Source organism: Gymnoscopelus microlampas (assembly GCF_963454915.1).
Source record: "Gymnoscopelus microlampas genome assembly, chromosome: 1".
NCBI classification, from domain to species: Eukaryota; Metazoa; Chordata; class Actinopteri; order Myctophiformes; family Myctophidae; genus Gymnoscopelus; species Gymnoscopelus microlampas.
This window is the reverse complement of record NC_139962.1, coordinates 43,594,830-43,616,085: the sequence shown is the minus strand read 5'-3', so window position 1 is coordinate 43,616,085 and position 21,256 is coordinate 43,594,830.

Genomic DNA, 21,256 nt, shown 5'->3' with positions numbered 1-21,256 from the left:
ATGCCATGTTTGTCCAGATGAGCCAGCTCCGGTCTCAAAAGGCCGCAAAGTCAGGGCACAAAGTAAAAAAATAAAAAGGATTTCAGTGCTACAACATCAGCCTTTCCTCTCCCTAAATCTCTCATCCTCTAAACCCCCCCCCCCCTCTCTCTCTCTCTCTCCCCAACCCTGCATCCTTCCCTCAATCTGTCGCTGTGGAACAAAGAGATGCACATCAAGTTTCCAGTGCTTCACCACTCTTGGCAGCAGGGTGACTTTCACCAGCGAGGTGGTGAGAGTTTCTAATCTCGGAGGAGGATGTGGAACCCAGAAATGAGGACTCATTATGAAGGCCTGACCACCAGAGAGAGAGAGAGAGAGAGAGAGAGAGAGAGAGAGAGAGAGAGAGAGAACAACAGACAAACTGAGAAAAAGAAAGGGACGGGGGTGATATGGGGGGGGGGGGGGCAAGGAATGGAGAAAATGTACATTCAATGGAGCTGTTGGCTATAGACCAATACCCAAGATTTTGGCTGAAGCATGGTGGTGCCTTGGGGCAGCCTGAGGCTAGCAGAGCCAATGGTCTCCCAGGGGATCCATTTGACAACCAGTGCAGAGGACAGAGGACACAGGGACCCCCGCCAGAAGGACCAGCATCCCATGCAACCCTCCTTGATGTCGACCAGCCATCCACTAACCAGCAGGAAATGGTGAGAGGAGCTGACCTAGACAGAATTCCAGCCGTGTGCCTCTGGCCACGTGACGTCAGCACATCCCACATCTATCATTAGAACCTCCACATGTTCTTGCCCCGGTGGTTGCCTGTCCATCTGAGTATCCTGGAAGGACTGTCCCATGGCGGAGACACAGGTCTCTGACAGTGGCCAGAGACTGGTGTCCGTGCTATTGTACCATAACTTATTCACAGTTTATTTCAACTCCTTTTTAACAGCTGTGCTATAGCTCATGCGAGACAGCATTCTCTGCCAGGATGCCCCTGTCACAATTTGGCTCTGACGCTAATCCTTGAAAATTACAGTGTAACTGCATCCATGGAAAGTAACGCTGGCCACTTAAACTCATGTCCCATTCCACTCTCTTTGAAGAAGAAAAAAACCTTCAAAAATGTTTCATTGAGCTACAATATGTGGTGAAGAGAACAATTCTACTTCCTATCAGGCAGTGTAGTCCAATAATGAGTACAGGTCTCCCCTCATAGACGAAAGTTTACCATTTTGTATGCTGTACATACAGCTTTTGTCTGATTTATTTTCAAGTTTCAACCCAGCCGTTTTTCAATAGTGAACAATTGCGACCTTCAAAAATACTGAGCTGGTATGCGAGTAAGATCACTACCTTCAAGGAATTTCTGGCCATAGATCAAACCCAGAACTGCAGATCAATTTACTTCTGTGGAACAATCCATTACATAAGAAATGTGTTTGCCCTTCTCTCTCCTCTTTGCACATCAATTTCATTTGCCAACAGCTGAAATATGTCATTTTGCACTGCAGAGCAGTGATATAGGAAGGAAGGGGAGACGTTGAGGAGGGGCTCAGACTTTCTCTGTTATCCTCCATTAAGCTTTCCTGCACAGTTCTGTCAAAACAGTCTCTTCAAAGTTCTTGTCAAACACATACACAGATCAGAAACACAATTAGCCTGCCATTCCGTGAGCAAACTTCCAGCTGGATAAACATGCCCAGAATGAGCGATAAGGCCTACATCACAGAAAGCTATTTTTTTTTTTACTTCTGGCTGATCAGTGTAAATACATATTGTATGCCTCTGGTCATGTTGCTACGCCCAGATCAGGTGCTTCACCCTATATAACCTTACACCAGCTTTAGAACAAATGTTCTCCAGTTAAAGCTTCTGTCATTGCACAACATAATAATGTTCTTTGCTAACAGGAACAACATTTGGTAGGGCTGCCCCCTCATAGTAGTCAATTAATCGGTCGAAAGTGTTAGTCATTTATTTATGTTTTTTCTTTTTTACATTTCTTGAAAGATTATGAGCACATCTCTTGTAAACTCTAGCTATAATAACCCTTTAATTCTACCAATATAGGCCAATAGCTAGTAGCCATTGAAAAATCAACATTCAAATGTTCAGTTCTCATCCTCACCAACCGGGAAAAGGCTGTTCTCTTCATTATTGTGTATGTGGCAAACACAATTTTAGATTTGCCAATTAAATCAACCAATCAGCAGTGTAATTTATTTAGTTGAGGATAGACTGAAATTTGTGGTAGTTGAAGATGGGGAATTAAAGTAGAAATCTACAGCTCTAGCCTTAATTAATGTATTTTAGAGAATGAAAAATACATTCACACGAACATTATGGTTAACAAAATGTATGAACTGAAAGTCTTTTTTCTCTCTCATCAACACTTGACCTTATCCATACAACATAGCTTAATCAAGGCTTTGCCTTAATTGGCTTAAGTGCAAGTTTGTAGAATAGTCAATTATCCTCTAGACACCAGTTTGATGTGATCATTTTGCAGCTGCAAGTCAAGTGAACTCTGACCCTAGTGTAGATACCGTTGTAATAGTGAGAGCAGCCCTTTGGCCTTTCTGCAATTAAACCTTTCATATTGGTCACAATGGCCACATAATACACAAAGGTGATCATGTTAGAGGACAGAATGAAGCCTTCAGGATTTAAGGAGGCATTTCAAGCTGCCTTTCAGTCATTGAGAGAGAGACCACGGTAGGCAGACAAACAAACAGATAGAGGAAAAAAGAAGTGCAAAGGAATCTAAAAACATTACACTGTATTATTGCATTACTTACCACATAAACAATTGATTTCAAACCTCATGGGGTAAAATAGAATGGGTCCTGAATCACGATTGAAAGCGTGTCAGTAATTGTGCACATAATAGTAATAATAATGATGATGATGATGATTATAATAATCATAATCATTATCATCATCATCATCATCATCATCATGACTATCTAATTTATTGATCTGTAACTTAATCTAAGTGTGAAAACTTAGACCATAGTAGCTACATAATATTGCCCACGCTTTATCAAGCAGTATGCAACAGATCAGATTTATACCATGACTACAGAGAATATGTGATTGCCTGGAGATTAATTTCAGATAACCACACATCTTTGACATAGCGGCCTCATCATCCACCCTTCTAAATTAATACACATAAAAAAGCCTGTACTGTATTAATAGTCATTTAAGATAACATTAGCTACACGTTACATTTAAAAACAACATGAATTTCAATTTAACTTTCAACCTTTTGGGGAACATTATGTGTTGATATACATTTGTGTATGGGACTATGACTCAGCTGTTACTGTGGCTTCTCCCACTAGTAAAGATTACTCCAATGTTGACGTACAGAGTGCCACCACAAAGTGTTGTTGAGTAAAGACAGTATTTTCACAAAATACCAACACACTATTTACATTTCAATTGTCAGTAAATGGCCATGGTATAAGCAAAAGCAGTATAATAAACTCCAAGCCGTGCAGTTATCAAAAAATTATAATGCACTCTGTGGACACAAAACCGACTCAACCGTGAAGATTTTGCATATAGCAAAATCCTGTGTTAATTTAACTGAGTGTATAAATGGCCTGAGTTAATAAAGGATTTTGCTGTGTGATCTGTGACACTTCCTAATCACTCTCTTTTTTTAATTGTTTTTATTAATGGTGGCTATATGGTTATATAGTATAGCTTGATACAGAGTGAGATGTTGAATTTCAATAGCATTACACGCTGCGGTTTTTGATCAAAGCGAGTGGAATCCAGACTCTGATAATGAAGACATTTTGGGATTCTGAATAAGAAGCTGTGGAGTGGTTCTAGTAGAAGGGAGATTGGGTCTAGGTGAGTTATGGCTTTAGCTAGCCTGTGGTTTATGGGCACTATGGGTAAAATGCGGAGCACTTTGAGAACATTTATCATAAAACACAGGGAAGGGACTGAGATTTAAAATGGCTGCTCTGCTCAGCCTCAGTGTCTGCAATGCCGTCTGACATAAACTTTCTGAATAAATAATATATGACTCCACTCTTACAAAATGTCAGCATATCCATTATATGGTTAGTGTTTTTTTCCTGATTTGTTTGTTTTCTTTGACGATGCACTTGCTGCTCTGAATCTCGACTTAAAATAAACTTGAGAGAACCCTGTAATGGAGGCACAATTATGCTACTAGATGCTCTGGTTTAGAGCACTGGTTCTCAACACAACATGGAGTCTGTGGGCCCCAGGGGTCCTTAAATGACTGATAGTTAGAAACCAAACAGATCCATATGGGTCTGTAACTCTGAGAGTGTACACTCTCAGAGTTAAGTTAACACTGAGGATTTTACATTGGGGTCCCAGAGAGAGAGAGAGAGAGAGAGAGAGAGAAAAATGGTAGTCAATGCATATCAAACTGGATGTCCTTGAAATCAGGAAAGTTTGAGAATTACTTGTCTAGACCAATATGATCCTAGATTACTATTTCCATGCATTTGATGTATTACGTTTGTTGTCCTTGCTTACTGTAAGTCGCTCTGGTTAATGCCTAAATTGTAAAAATTGTAAATAGTAAGATTTGGGCTATTGACAAATGGAGAATGTAACTCAGACAAATTGAGGGAAAGCGTCAGGTGAATGTGTGTAATAGGACACATTTTATGTAATATCCTATGCACTTACACAAAGAGATCTTTGCACTTTCCCTGTGGAACCCAGGAAGCACTTAAAATCTATTCATAGTCCCATTCCTCTCTGTGATATACCTGCAGGTAACACTCCCCACTGTCACTTGAATGGGAAGGAGATCAACCACATTGAGTATGTAGAGATGGGCCTATCACTCTTCTCCTTTACACTGCACTTTACCCTGTGTACTCTTCCGATGACATAAATAAAACCTACATCCATTCTTTCTAAAGGACACGGGGAGCGGGTGGCTCCACGCACTGTGCCAATGGCAGCATTTAGCAGTGACAAATGGTGTTTCCCAGGCTGAACTGGCCCAGACGGCTCACTCAGATGGGTTGATGAATGCAGAAGTGAGCCCCGACAGGCAGGTTTATTTTTATTACGTCTGTCATCGCTCTACCTTAGCAATGTCTTCCTCAGAGCACACACACACACACACACACACACACACACACACACACACACACACACACACACACACACACACAGACACATGTATGCTTTACCCCAGGGAGGAGGTTGAATCTTGAATCAGAGGACACAAAGACGTAGAGGGATGCTATTACGACTTGCCAGGCTGAGCAGTATTGTCAAACATTGGTCCTTAGTAACAAGCCTTAATCAATAATCAAAATGATTAATCACCTAAACACTATATACAGGTACTACATTGACCAGAGGCCCCCATGGGGTACTTTTTCCCTCTACGCCAAATAAATATCTTGCAAAAATAGACAATCTACAAGCTCAGAACGCATCACAATGTGACACGTTGTTTGAGCTTACAGATCAGCTATTTTTGGCCAATGTTTGCCCTTGAATAGGGACACTATGTTTCATGTGGTTAAAAGGATAAGACTTGAAATTCGCCATGACATAAATATTCATTTATATTTCCTCAGAGCAGCCATAAAGGGAAGACTTTGTTATTACCAAACAGTTATTACCAAAGAATGACAGAAACCATCCGTTACAATGGTTTTGAAGAAGCGTTGTTGGAGCGAGAGAAAACAATGAGCATTCACTTTTCTTTGTTCCAACTACTGAGCGTGCAGCAAACAAAATGCAGGTGGACAAACATATGCAAGTTGCTAAATAATATCCACCACTATTCACTCACTCTCTCTCTCTCTCGCGCTCTCTTTCTCTCTCTCCCTCTCTCTCTCTCTCTCTCTCCCCCTCTCTCTAACCAGAAAGAAACACATGCTAGCAGGGAAAAACACTGTTTCTTTATTTGGCTGCACGGAGAGTACTTTATCTACTTGACAGAGGATGTGAAATCACAGAAAAGGAGACTGGAGTACGGGGGAAATATTCTTTTTAAGAGAATGATTCATGGGCTCGAGGCTGTGCAACTCATGAGTCAACAATGTACTGCGAGGTGTCTTTGGGGGCGTGTTCAGGGAGGAGGTGTATCAATAGGTGATAAATCTCCCCGCGTTCTCAGGATGAGGACAGGAACCTCACAGGTGTCTCACCCTTAACACAGCAGCAGCTTCAACAGTACACCCAGGTCAGGGAAGGAGCTATTGTAGTAGTAGTCATTGTGGACTACAGCTCAGTTTGAACCTTGTCTGGTACGCCAACAACAACATGTCAACAATGGCATCACATGTTTAGACCTGCTAGTGGTCGGGCTCTAGGATGGCTATGTTGGTGGGTTGGTCGGACCGACCAACACTCTGGTCCTAACCAAATGATCTAAAAACAATATTAATACTACTAACTGGATTACCAAAGAGTTTGCTGTGCACCCCACACTCTCAGGAAGATGAACCCTACTGATGTTGGTGACGCCATGGCCTTTCCTCTAGGACCACCAGTAATCAAACATTTTGTAAACAAGGTATCTCAAAATGGAATGGGCGGATCGCCATTTAACATTCAGCGTGCATTCATGTTCACCAGAGGATAAACCTTTTCATTTTAGTGATCCCCTGGCATCATCTAGTGTTGCCCTTCGGCCAAAATCTACTTACACTCAAGCCTAACCCTAACCTCACACTAACCTGAACATTTTTGGACAATTGGGACATCGGAATCATGGGCCATCAGACTAATGGGAAGCCCCCATGGCCGTGGCATACACATCAACAAAGCCGGCAGGGCCAGTTTCACGAATGTCACTTCTTGAGTGACTCAGTTCCCACTATGCGGGTTATTCCCTTTTCCTGACATAGGTTGATACCTCATGAAACCTAATCTGAGTTCCCAGAAGTTTTCGCCAGCTCTGGCGAGGAACTTCTGGGCCAGAGCCCTGGTATTTGTGGGCGGGATGTACCTTACGCTCTGAATCTGAGCGGACACGCCTCTTACCGGTCTGAGAGCTGTGCAACTCGTCTAAAAAGTCCGACGAGAGGCAAACAGCAGTACACAACAATGGCGGCCGAAATTTCTCAAGGGGAAATTGCTTCCCGTCGATCCTATTTAGATGCAACACCCACTGCATGTGGATCCCGCCCCCTTTTCTTCATTGGCTGTTGATTTGAATCACAACGCAGTGGCCGCGCCCCTGCTGTCCAAGCTCCGACGCTAACCCTCCCAGACTACATGAAACCAGATGAAGTCTTGTTCTATTATTGACCTTGGAAGCTGTTTTGAGTTTGAGCACTGCCATAGCTGCTAAGAGATCTGACGATCACAGAACACAGATGTTACTGTAGTTATACTGTAGCATGATATTTCAATCTAATATGGTGATAATACTGTACAGGGCTGATGAGTTGTATTCAAACTCTAACAGCACGGTCCTATTGATGGAGGTTACAAGCAAACGACCCCAATGGAGCTAGCTCGCTATGTTATATGCTAATGTTTATGGCAATAATGAACTAGACATTCTAAATATCAAGCTCAAATAGTATCTCCTATAAGTATAGAATACCATTGGACAATATGCCAACACATTGTTACGGTCAGAAACAACATTCAGACATACACTGGCTTTCACCTTGTCGCATGCCAAGCTTCACCACAGAACTCAATCAAATTAAGAGGAGCCAAGCTGAGACCCACTCTTTTCCACTCAAACGAGCAAGGAGAGACACTATGACCCGCTTAATGGTGATAGAATGGTCTTTAATGGCACTGGCGTGAGACAGATTTAATGTAGTGACTTAATGCCGAGGCCTCTCACCTCTTCTCAAGGCTCCAGGGAAAGCCACCATTATGTGATCAAAAACCCCTGCCACCTGATGGGCCAGTGAGAGAACCTGTATAATCAAGGTCACACTGGGCCTCTGGGTAATGTAGTGTCAGCTGGCCAGGCCCAAAGTCACAGGCGCTATACAGTAGCTGAGATTTTGCTCCGAGCATTACCAGTATCAGTTGTAAGCACAACAGTTGCTACTGTAACGCCTTAATCATTTTGTATTGCACACTTAGATCAGGTATTACACAGTCCATTGAACTGGAGAGAATTTGGGCCATTTCCTCCATTTACATGTTGAATAATGCTCAGTTGCCTACTGTACGTATATTCATGCAAATGTAGCATTCCCTCCCACAGCCACAATGCTCCTTACAAATCAATTGCAGGACTTAAGGAAGCCTCTCTTATGAATATCAGGGCTTCACTATTCCGAGATCAAATGATTATAGATATGAATATTTCTGCCTGTGACACCTCTGTGCTCAACTCTCTGTTTTGTCCTTTCTGTTTTATATTTTTTCTCGACCAAAGGAGGTTTTAGCCTCCAGTTCATCTGGAGTTCAATTGGAGCATCAGGGATTGTTCACTGTGTCTGTGTCTATGAGGTGTCTTTTAAGGGGCGGCCAGGGAGGAGTTCCTTCAATTAGAGTGATTTATGAGAGACTTTATTGAGCTTATTACGCATAGACCAAGGCAAGGAGTTTTCTGCACTGTAAAAGGGGGTTCATTTACGTGTTGATTACATGAAGAAGAATGGGAAGCTTGGCGAATCCCCCTCACAGAATCAAGTCTCATCCTGTCTGTCATCAATCTAAAATAACTTGCACGCCATTGGTCTTAATGAACGTCATCTGTCCAACACCATTTCACTCCCTGTGGGCTATATACCAATATTGCTAACAAAAAAATATTTTCAGACACCATTTTTAATTGTTGTTATATTCACAGAGGTTCAAATTATTAAACAGATAATATCAAATACCTTTCCCCCCCTTTTTTTCATTTTTGCACATGCTGCATTTTTGCAGCCCCACACAGACTACCTACATTCTCCAAGGCTAGTCTAATGGTGGCTCTTAATGCTATGCCTTATAATGTACCTGGGCTGCAAAGTAAGCTTTTAAATATCATACAATTATGTAGGCCTCATTATGCAATTCAGCAAAGAGATACAACTATAGTGCTTCAACTTCGTCACGGAAAAAAAATACAGCTCTGGCAAAGCTAACAGGTATAAACACATGTTATTTTTCCCTTGTCTAGCACAAAGCGTTTAGGATGAGAAAACTCTGAGGAACAGTTAAATGACAATTGTGTGATTTCAAAACTCAGCAGAAATGTATTTTTAACAGTACACCCAGCTGCTACTGTCATGAAGTTTGTTTTCAGTTCAAATCAGCATAGGTCTCTGTAGTTCTGAGTAAATAGATGGTTGGGGCAATGTTTTCCCAAGGAAGGTCACCTTGATAAGTAATAATAGTATAGTAACAATAATGCATGTACATTAAGGACATTTCAAAGATAAATACATTTAGGCAAAGTAATACAAAAAGCAGCAAAACTACAATAAACAGACTCAATGTAAAAGATAATAACCATGCGTTACCTTTTAAAAGTTTTGAAACCCTAAAAAGCAAAGGCAAGGGTACAACTGGAACCACTTTTTCTTTGTTTTTACAGGTTATTTTTAATCAAGCTGCACAACATATTTTTCCCCAGTGCCATATTTTTTTAATAATATGTAGTCATGATCATTTTATATCATGGTTCAAACCTTCTTCCAACATGAAGAGGTTAGTATTAGTCCCTTTTTTTAACATGTGAAAATTAAATGTAATTAGTGATACACATTTTATCCCTCAATGAGTTGTTTAGACTTCTGGCTTTCTAGCTAGTTGTAACTTGTGACAGCATATCATCCCATTTATTATTGACCAGAGAGATGTCTGAATCTTATGGAAGTGAGCTGGTAGTTGTTACTACTACTATCAAGTATTATAGTTAGCAAAACAATGAATTTCATTTGACATCTACAGGTTAAGATGCAAAGGAAAATAATACTTGTTCTTTAAAAAAATTACAGAACAACAGCAACAGTGTGAACTGTGAATGCACTAGATTGCAATCTCCAATTTTATCTTCAGATTCAATCTCTTTGCCAAAATTAGGCGATCTACAAGCTCACAACATATCACAATGCGATGCGTTGTGACCCATTGGTGAGTTGTAGATTATCTATTTTCACCTATTTTTGCTGAATGTTTGCCTACTACTATATATGCCCAGTATAGGGACGCTAGGATTCAGCTAGGTTTTCGTTTTTCAGAAAGAAAAAATGCTTGTGCTATCTAATCCTGTCTCACAAATTACTCAGAACCAGACTATGTGTCTGTCTTGGCATTTACTGTATGCTGTTGTTTGTAGTCTGAGTATAGTAACCTTTCAGTTGGCCGACCATGCAAACTCACAGCAGGTCAGAGTTCAATAAATGTAACCTTAGCATCTGCAATTCTAAATACGATACGATACGATAATACTTTATTGTCAGTTTGCACTGAAAAGCAAGGTTCAAGGTTGTACTTTATTGTTACATCTTGTGTACAGGTACATAAGAGTATTTTTGTTTGGCTTCCTTCAGACAATGCAGCAGCATAGATAATTATGTAAATAAAAACAAAATAAGATTTAAAGTAAAGAAAGAGTGCAAAAAAGAGCAAAACTAGAAAAGGTGCTCCGAGGAGCACAGGTCTCGCCAGGACAGGTAGGTTATTGTGGCCTCCTGGCGGCGCTATAATAGGCCAATGTGAAAAGGGTGCCATTTCTTCTTAGGCCTTTCCCAGCAATCGGACACTGCATTCATGATTTGAGGCATTTTGTTCCAAAAAAATGTTGTGCTAAATTAGACCTGCTGGTGGCGCTATAACAGGCCAATGTGAAAAGGGTGGCATTTATTCCTCGGCCTAGTGGGAATGTGTGAAATTTCACGGAAATCGCAAGCTGCGTCCATGATTTGAGGCAGTTCACAACGGACCAATGCTGCAAACTTGGGAAGCCAACCTTAGCCAATGAGGATGGGATCTGGAAAATCGGACAGATCCGTGGTGATCTATCACACTATATGGATACTGTGTACTGATTTGCTTGACATTTGGATAAAATCTGTAGGAGTAATATTAAAAAAATGTTTTTGCACAAATCGGCCTCCTGGTGGTGCTATAACAGGCCCATGTGAAAAATTGGGCCTGAGGTTCTGAATTGGCATCGAGGGAGTGTGTGTGCACAGTTTCGCAGCGTCCGGGCCAACGGTGCCGGAGATTAGCTCTGGTCGCAGACGGACAGGACACACGGACGGACACACGGACGGATGGACGGACGGACGGACAGGGGGTAAAACATACTCTCGCCATGCCTATTGGCCTGGCGGAGACAACAATAATAAAAAGAGAACATCATGATGTGCCTATTTGCATAAAATTGCATGTACGTTGCCAGATACTTTACTATATTTTATTCTATGGTTTTAAACTCCTGTGTATGGGGAACAAAAGAAAATGTCCATGTAAGTCTGACACCACCAATAAATTGCTAATAAATTGCTATTTATAAGAACCAGCCAGGTAGCAACACATCTGACCAAAAAAAACTTTTTTCACATCCTATATGCATAATTATCCAACTTTCATTATTTTATTACGGAAGTCAAAGGGACATGGACCAGGCTGATAATATTGCCAAATATGGAGTCATATTTAAAAGATCATCTGTCATAGATGACAAGCTGGCTACATGAATTCAGAGATCCACATTTTAATGTAGCCTATAAAATGTATGGCCATGTATCCTATTATAAATCCACAAAATCAGTCCGTCTGTGTTGCGTGTGTGTGCATCTGTAGTTCACGTATCTCGAGAGCCATCCGACTGACCAACTTCATAACTTTGTGTGCGCGTCGCCAATGACCCAAGGGAGTGCTGTGTCCTGTGTTGAGTCGGTCGGATAGGCGGTTGTCCAGAAACGCCGATACAATCGATACTGCCATATACTGTATAGGCCTATATGGAGATCCGACCGATATGCCCAATTATGTGCATGCCCATATATGGCTCCAACTGGCTTCAAACTCGCCATGCGCATCGGCGAGGACCCGGTGCGATGCCCGGCGTCAAGTCGGTCTATGGGCTTAAATTAGTGCCAATAATATTTTGTACTTGTAAAAATAATTTGTATTTGTAAACACATTTTGCATTTGTAAAAAAAATATTTGTACTCGTAAAAATAATATGTACTCGTAAGAATATTTTTTGCATTCGTAAAAAAAATATTTGTACTCGTAAAAATAATATGTACTCGTAAATAAAATATTTGTCTTCGTAAATAAAATATTTGTATTCGTAAATAAAATATTTGTATTCGTAAATAAAATATTTGTCTTCGTAAAACAAAGTTTTGTATTCGTAAGATAAAAATGTGTGTTGTAATTGTAGAATTACATTTACAATGAACATTGTGACCAGAAAAAAACAACAGCTTGCGCGCTCGAAGATCTGTTCTACGGATTGCAAAACTTTATTTTTGGCACTCTGCACTTCCGGGTCTGAGCCAATCACGTGAGGCCTTTTCCACTACCCAATCATAAAGCTCCATAGGTCTCCATGGCAACATGGCAAACGGGGTTGCCATGTTGCAACCCCAAGAGTTTTAACTGCAACATAATTCCATTGCTCAGGAAATAAACAATGGATTACAATAATATAACATTCCCTACAATCAGTAACATGTAGGTGATACCTATATATATCAAATATGGTTTTATTGAAAGGCAATCAAAGGCTAGATCGAGTTTAGAAAGCAAACAGGTCACGTCTGGGGGCCTCAGTGCGGCTGCAGAGTTTGATTGAGTGTGAGACTAGGACCCACATGCCATATGTCAAAATGAGCGGCTTCATCGGGAATCGTGCGCGTGTATTTTGCTAAGAGATTGGTTACATAGTTTAATTGATATTAATTCATTAGTGCATTAAATTTCCCCATCCACTTTAATGGGAAAATTAAAAAACTCGATTTCAAGTATTTTTTTTCCAGAAACTGTAAGGGCTAGAGTTACAAGACTTGGAGGGGAGGTTCATAATTTAATCCGAAATTATCAACAAAAAGAAATACACCAGTCGGCCTCATGGTGGCGCTATAAAAGCCCCCTTTACGTTTTGGCCTATAACTCTTGAACCGTAGGTCGTAAAATAAAAATCTAACTCCCCATATAGGCCACGCCCATTTGCGTCAGGATAGATTTTCCGCCATTTTGAATTTTCTTCAAAACACACTTTTAGCTCCTCCTCCCACATATTTTGTCCAGATTTCACAAAAATCGGTACACATGATCTCTGGGCCCATGCGATAAACATATCCAAACGGCATTTTGATAATCCTTACTGTTCGTCCGTAAATGGCTTCCAAAGTTAGTGGGAGGGGCCTGTTTTACCAAAAACGCCAGAAATCACGAACGATCCGGTCAATCCCAAATTTAAATCACATGTCGAGGGTGGTTTACTCAACGAATCCCCAAAAGCATTTCCACTTTGACCCATAGGGGGCCTCACAAATGCACAAAACGTAACCGTTTGATGCAAAAACATGATTTTTTGGTGGAACGATCCTTTCAAAATGTAATAAAAGCGATATCAGGAGTGACGTGACAATATGATTGGCCCGTTACATTTCTGGGAGGGGGCTATTTATTTAGTGGGAGGGGCCTATTTCTTAAAATCAAAACAGCATGTATCACGAAGGCAGGATCCGATCGGCACCCGATTCGAATGGCACGTTGCGCGGCCTGCGACAGTATTCCTCCCGGCGTATCCCTCGAGTCCCGGCGGCCGAGACCCGCGACCGGCATCGGCGCAACCACACTTTGCAATTTCCCAGAATTGCTACGCGTCTAGTTTTTATTAAAGTTGGAGACCTCGCACGGTAGTGGAATGTTCGGTCTATGAGCAGAGCAGCCCGCGTGTCAAATCGTTAGAGAGGGGGAAAAAAGTCACTTAACACTCTGGACCACCCTATAGTTGCATTACCTAGTTACTTTTAGTTAGCAGAAACAAAATAGCAGTTTCATGTTTTTGGTAAAAATGTACCTTTGAGAAAATGACGTGAACAAACACGGCTGTATTTGGGTAGGTTCTTGAACGTTAAATCTTTGTGTGGTACAGCTGAGATCCAAGCCATACTACGTCTCTTGAATAGCCTACATTGTTAGCCTCACACTGTATTCAATCTTGAAGAGGAGAGCTGCGACAGCTTTCTCATAGACCAGCCACACATGTGCAGCGTGCAATGATCACTTATGGTGACCACCCGCCCCGAAATTCGCGGGACAGTCCCGAAATTGAACCCTCTGTCCCGCACAAGCAGAGCAATGTCCCGAAAATCAAAGATATGAAAAAAAGAAGAAGTTTTTTTTGATAATAAATCGGTAAAATCAGGCAAAAATAAGAATTAAATAACATAGCCCTAACCTAACCCTAATCCTAACCCTAAAACCGAAATAAAGAAACCAAAAACTGGGAAAAAACGAACCCAACCCGCCCAGAACCTAAAAGAAAAATTGCGCGCGCACAGGGGGTCCTCATGCACGCGCGCGCCCGCGATGTCCCGCGAACCGGGTTCATCACTTCATCTGTCCCTCAATGGGCCTGTTTGAACCCTATCACTATGTAGTCGGCAAAGAAGTTAATGTTTACAAACACAAACCACCTAGTCTTAAGCGTGTCTCTATGTACAGCCTGACCCCTCAAGGGCTGTAGCATCGAAAAGGTGGGCGTGGCGAACTTTTGGTGACGCAACGTTGGTACACCCTATAGGTCAGTAGCAGTGCTGTCAAGCCTATAATGCTGGAGGAGGAGGGGGTGGGGGCTTTTTTGTAAAACAGGCCCCTCCCGCAAATTTTGGAAGCCATTTATGGAAGAACCGTATGGACTATCAAAATTCGGTTTGGAGATGTTTATCGCATGGGTCCAAAGATCATGTGTAGCGATTTTTGTGAAATGTGGACAAAATATGTGGGAGGAGGAGCTAAAAGTGTGTTTTGAAGAAAATTCAAAATGGCGGAAAATCTATCCTGGCGCAAATGGGCCTATATGGGGAGTTGCGTCATGGCCCAAGGAATCTAGGGAAAAAAAATATTTTTATTTTACGACCTACGGTTCAAGAGTTATAGGCCAAAACATAAAGGGGGCTTTTATAGCGCCACCATGAGGCCGACTGGTGTATTTCTTTTTTTTTATAATTTCGGATTAAATTATGAACCTCCCCTCCAAGTCTTGTAACTCTAGCCCTTACAGTTTCTGAAAAAAAAAATACTTGAAATCGAGTTTTTTAATTTTCCCATTAAAGTGGATGGGGAAATTGAATGCACTAATACATTAATATCAATTAAACTATGTAACCAATCTCTTAGTAAAATACATGCGCACGATTCCCGATGAAGCCGCTCATTTTGACATATGGCATGTGGGTCCTAGTCTCACACTCAATCAAACTCTGCAGCCGCACTGAGGCCCCCAGACAAGACCTGTTTGCTTTCTATACTCGATCTAGCCTTTGATTGCCTTTCAGTAAAACCATATTTGATAGACATAGGTATCACCTACATGTTACTGATTGTAGGGAATGTTATATTATTGTAATCCATTGTTTATTTCCTGAGCAATGGAATTATGTTGCAGTTAAAACTCTTGGGGTTGCAACATGGCAACCCCGTTTGCCATGTTGCCATGGAGACCTATGGAGCTTTATGATTGGGTAGTGGAAAAGGCCTCACGTGATTGGCTCAGACCCGGAAGTGCAGAGTGCCAAAAATAAAGTTTTGCAATCCGTAGAACAGATCTTCGAGCGCGCAAGCTGTTGTTTTTTTCTGGTCACAATGTTCATTGTAAATGTAATTCTACAATTACAACACACATTTTTATCTTACGAATACAAAACTTTGTTTTACGAAGACAAATATTTTATTTACGAATACAAATATTTTATTTACGAATACAAATATTTTATTTACGAAGACAAATATTTTATTTACGAGTACATATTATTTTTACGAGTACAAATATTTTTTTTACGAATGCAAAAAATATTCTTACGAGTACATATTATTTTTACGAGTACAAATATTTTTTTTACAAATGCAAAATGTGTTTACAAATACAAATTATTTTTACAAGTACAAAATATTATTGGCACTAATTTAAGCCCATATCGGTCTGATAAACGGTTGAGCAGAACCAAGACATTTCTTCTTAAAAATGGTTGATGAATGAAGCCCAATGTGCTTTAAATGAAAGGAAAAAACAGCAACTCAAACATATCAACTACTCAAACGTACACTCACCCAGGATCAAGCAACCCCACCCCCCACCCCTACACACCAGAGAGCAATGCCATAATGTTCTAACCATATTAAGATTGTATTCTACTATAGGTACAGTTAGCAGACGAGTGCCTGATGATTAGAGTTGAGGCAGTGAGTTGGTAAAAAAAAACATTGTCCAGGCACTAAACCATTTGGAGTCTTGTAAACAATAAACAACTTTGAAATCAATTCTGTATTGTATCAGTTGCCAATGAAGTGAACTAAGTAGGCCTATAGGAGTAATGTGTTCAGGTTTGCCTGCCGCTTTGCCTGCAGCATTCTGAAGTCTTCTCAGAAGTCTAGCAAAGAGGGCATTACAGTAATAAGTAAGACTAAGTAAGAGTCTGCTACAGGTTTAAGACAGGGTTTTTTTAAACGATGGAAAGCCATCATAACATAATATGATATGATGTTGAAAATTAAGATTGACATCCATAACCCCCCCCAGGTTTCTGAACTGCTCACTGTGTTTCAGAGACAGTGAAACCAAATACTGCAGGAATGGGAATGTTTTGGGACATCCAGTGGTTGATGTCATCAATGCAATTCATGTTTATTTACAAGACTGCGTTATCAGGATTAAGTGAGATGTACACAACTGAGCATCGTCAGTGTAGGAATGGTAGGATACATTGGACCTGATTCACTAAGCTAGCTGGTCTTAAATAACTTGTAAATAAAGTGACTAAAGACATGCATAATTTCTCTAAGCAAAAACGGATCACCAAACGCTGTGTAAATCTGTAAATGTGTATCGCTTGTGTTCCTCATTTTTATCTGACAGTCACAGGCGCGTTCACGTGGAGAATCATTTGCATTGCTCCACGCCCCATTTAAGACCATAAAAGGCAACCGGGAACGTCCTATGTCAGAAGTAAAACGTGACAATGTCACCGCTCCTCAAAATGGACAGATCTACAAGCTTAAAATGCTGCGGAACGCACCGCATGACAACTTGTAGATCAGTGCAAGTGAACTTTAAAAAGTAATAGCCAGCTCTCACATAACGTAATTACAATAAGAATGTAGTTTACAAAGTTAAACCTCACAACATAAAACTTGGAATGGATATCATATAAGCCCTTTCTACTGAACAATCGCTCACTCACCTTTGCCCACGTAAAAAATATGATTCTGGAATCCGCCAATATCCAATATTTTTTATCAGAGCTTTATTGATTACTGACGGGAATCTGTTCCTTGGACGAACTGTCTGACTCCTGCATCGGAATTGGAAATGGACTAATGAATACAGGCAGCTAGATTTCATCTATACTGTATCCTCTTAAAGGAGACACACCATGAATTTCACTTTTTTGGGGGGGGGGGTATTTTTTGGGCTCCCCAGTGTCTCTTGTACCCCAAAAAATATTTTTTTTTAACATTCAGTCATTCATTCTCATTTCAGATATTTTCAAAATGGGCGTGTCTGAACAGGCCATCTCAGAATGGCAAGTTTGCTTACATCACCAAACTTTCTGCCCATGTATTTTGATGTATTCTGAGTATTTAGAATTGCTCAGTAGCACCCCTCTGCCCTACAGGACGTTTTGGTATTGCAGCTGAAAGTGCTTTATAAGCCTGAGAGAATTGACTTGGGATGAGTATATCTGAGTGTTGATTTAGGCTCAAACCTTTTGAAAATGGTTTGAGGGACATACACCATATGATATTAAATATAAAATATTTTTTTAAAATTCATGGTGTGTCTCCTTTAAGGTAAGACTGTGTTCATGTGATGTGGTCAATGTTATAAATTAATAGCGTGACATATCGAGTTGGCATGAAAGTCCAATAGGCGAATCTGTGGCCACACTTGCATGTCTATAATATGCATACAAAGATTGTTTTATTATGTTCCTTCTTTATGTGTTGACAGATGTTGCGCACATAAATATTTATTTTTTATTTCATTTCATTCATGCCTCAATCCGAGCAGACGTGAGAAAGAGCGGCCCTCCTGCAAAATTCACCGACAAAAATACATTGATGAATCAGACAGATTTTTTTTTCGTAAATGCCGGTGCGTTCAAAATATGGGCGTAAACAGCTTAGTGAATCCGGCCCATTGTGTTTTTGTATGATGTTACCAAACAGGAGCAGAAGCCACATATCTCCAAATTTCATATATTTTTTATGTTTTTTCATAAATTAATGCCCTGTTTAATACATTGACATTTGACAGTGGCACGCAAAAGTGGCACGCATCTACAAGATCATAATGCATCCCAATTGTGTCACACTGTGAGCTTGTAGGGGTGCAATACGTTAGTCCGACAGCGCATTCCTCCGACAGCGCATGCCTCCGACGTTTTCAATACTAACCCTATACCAAACCCGAACCCTAACCCTAACCGCACGCGGATGCCACATAGTCGGAGAAATGGGATGTCGGATTATCGTATGCCTCCCAGCTTGTAGATAGGCTATTTTCACTACTTTTCGAAGAAGTTGGACATTTTTGGATAATTTTCGCCTATAATGTTACATTCCCAGAATAGGGACGCAACGTTGAAAATGGTTACGTCTGTCCCTGGGTTTTATAAATATTTAACCACTGAAAAGTGTTGAAAGGTTCTTAAATAATAACTACATTGGATCCATTGGAACATTTCTCTTTTCCTTTCCTGAAAAGGAATGGTTTTGACATGCATGATACCATATTGGCCTTAGGAGGTTTCATCAACCTGCAGTTTTAACTTTATTTTTCACTTATCTATAATGCTCTTCTTATTTTTACACCATTACATCCATTATTATTATTATTATTATTATGAACGTGTTGTTGTGTTAGCACAATCTTTGGGGAACATGTCCCACCAACATTTCGCTGCTTGTCCCTGTATGGGTTAGTGACAAATAAACCCCTCTTGATTCTTGATAAAGGTTTCTGCCGACTATGAAATTATACATAGATTAATCAGCAGTCGTGTCAGGATCTGTTCTTGTGTTTCTGGTACTTTTTTTTGATGTATCGTTAGTCTTGTAGCTGCTGCCTGTCTTGCCCTGCTTGTGTAATTATTATTTCCACCTGTGCCTTCTTTTAGTTCAGCCAATCCTTGTGTTGGTTGTCATTGAGTTACATCTGTGTCTTGTTAGTTCCCAGTGTATTATCTTTTTCCAAGCTTTGTTGTTGTAGATGTCCAGTGCCATATCAAACAATCTGTAAAGACTGTGGGCACCATCTGGCAGAGCTAGACCATTTAGTAAACAACTGGGCAGTGCCATGGGCAGTCCTTTCATGAGGAAGAGGGGGGGGGGGACTAGGACAGGTGGGTGGTCTTGTAGGAGGAGGTGGGGGGACTGATTCAGGTGGGTGGTGCTTAAGTGAAATCCAGGTATATGTAATGAACTGGTGGGTGTATACATTAACACTACATTTTAACACTTACTGTACACTTTCATGACAAAATTCTTCCTCCTTATATAACAATAATACCTGATGCTCATGTTTTAGCGGGGGGGGGGGGGGGGGGTTAACGGCACCCTCTAAATGTACTGTACGTAGAAAGGGGATCCAGATGTGTAAACAGGGAGCTGTCACAGAGGGGTTGTAGTCTGTTCTCACCAAGTGGGCCGAGTGGTCCGCCTCGCTGGGGGCGACAAAAACAATGCCTAAACCTAACAAAATAATTTGTGACGTATTTTAGATGAGATAAATAAACAACGCCGGGAGAGGGATTCAATCCCGTGGTGCTAATGAGATGCAGGGATTGTAGGTCTAATGTCTAACATTGCATGCCACAGAGCCATGTTTTTAAGTTACAGCGATCCGGTAGGAAATCCACACTCGCGTGTATGACGTATCCTTCTTCTTTTCAATATTTGGTGTTTAGATACATTAGCGCCACCAACTGAACCGGAGTACCATCGCTCCGGTTAAATCTGGTGGAAATGTCAAGCTGGTTCGCTAGAAAGCACCAAGGCTCCAAGAATCTAGAACGCAGTGGTTCTAGAACCAAAGTTATTTTGGTGGAAAAGGGGACTCACTGGACCGTGATACTTGATTAATTGAATACATAGGACCACAATGGAAACAAGCCCCCAGGGCTTTTGTGTTATCCTTTTAGCATTATTGTAGCTGTATCTCTGTACTTTTAGCAGAGTGTTAATAAAGTATTCAATCAATCCAATCAATCTACAGGTTTGTTCTGTCTTTAATTGAGCTGGTAAACTACGCGTGAATGAACTAGATGATATAAATCCAGTACCACACAGAGACACTTCTTGTCAGCAACCCAATTTTACACCAAACACTGAAGCTATTTTATACTGCCTGGACAATTTCAACTTTATATGCATTGCATTTACAGAGAGTGGGTGGGGGGTGTACTCCTTGCTCCAGGTAATTATCTACAAGTCTTAGTCCAGCCCTGCCTATGAAATGTGCTCATGTTTATGCACATCAAAGGGATTACGCATTCAAACAGTCGGACCACAATTTCACTTCCTTGCACTGTAATTATAAACGGATTAGGCCGCATTGAAAATGCAAAGAAACCCTCTTATCTTGAACCATATCCGCCTCCAAACAATATTGTCCATATTAATGTGTGTGCTCGTCTCTTCACTCTTGTTGGAAACAGTAGAGACTGTTTTGTAGTTTGGAGGGGGAGGGGGGTAAAACGGCAAGACAATAATTTCTAATTCAACTCCGTTGAGCTTTAAAGTGTTAAAGTCATAATGGGCTGCAGGCAATGAGAGGCAAGGCATGGTGAATTAATTAGGCTGCCAAAGAGAGAGTAGCCCTGCGTTGACCCCACAGTGGTGTCCTCTGTCTACCACTCTGCCAGCCGCACACTCACCAGTGTCACTAATTAAGGAATACCCGCTCAGATTGGCTCACGCATCCTTATTCATTCTAGCGAAGCCCAATTTATACTTAGTCGTACTGTAAGATGGCGTTATGTGGCGGAAATAGCCGATCTATAAGCTCACAAAGCATCGCATCCGCACCGCGTTGTGAGCTTATAGATAGATAGATCTGCTATTTAAGGTCCGCCGCGGCATCGTATGATGGAGC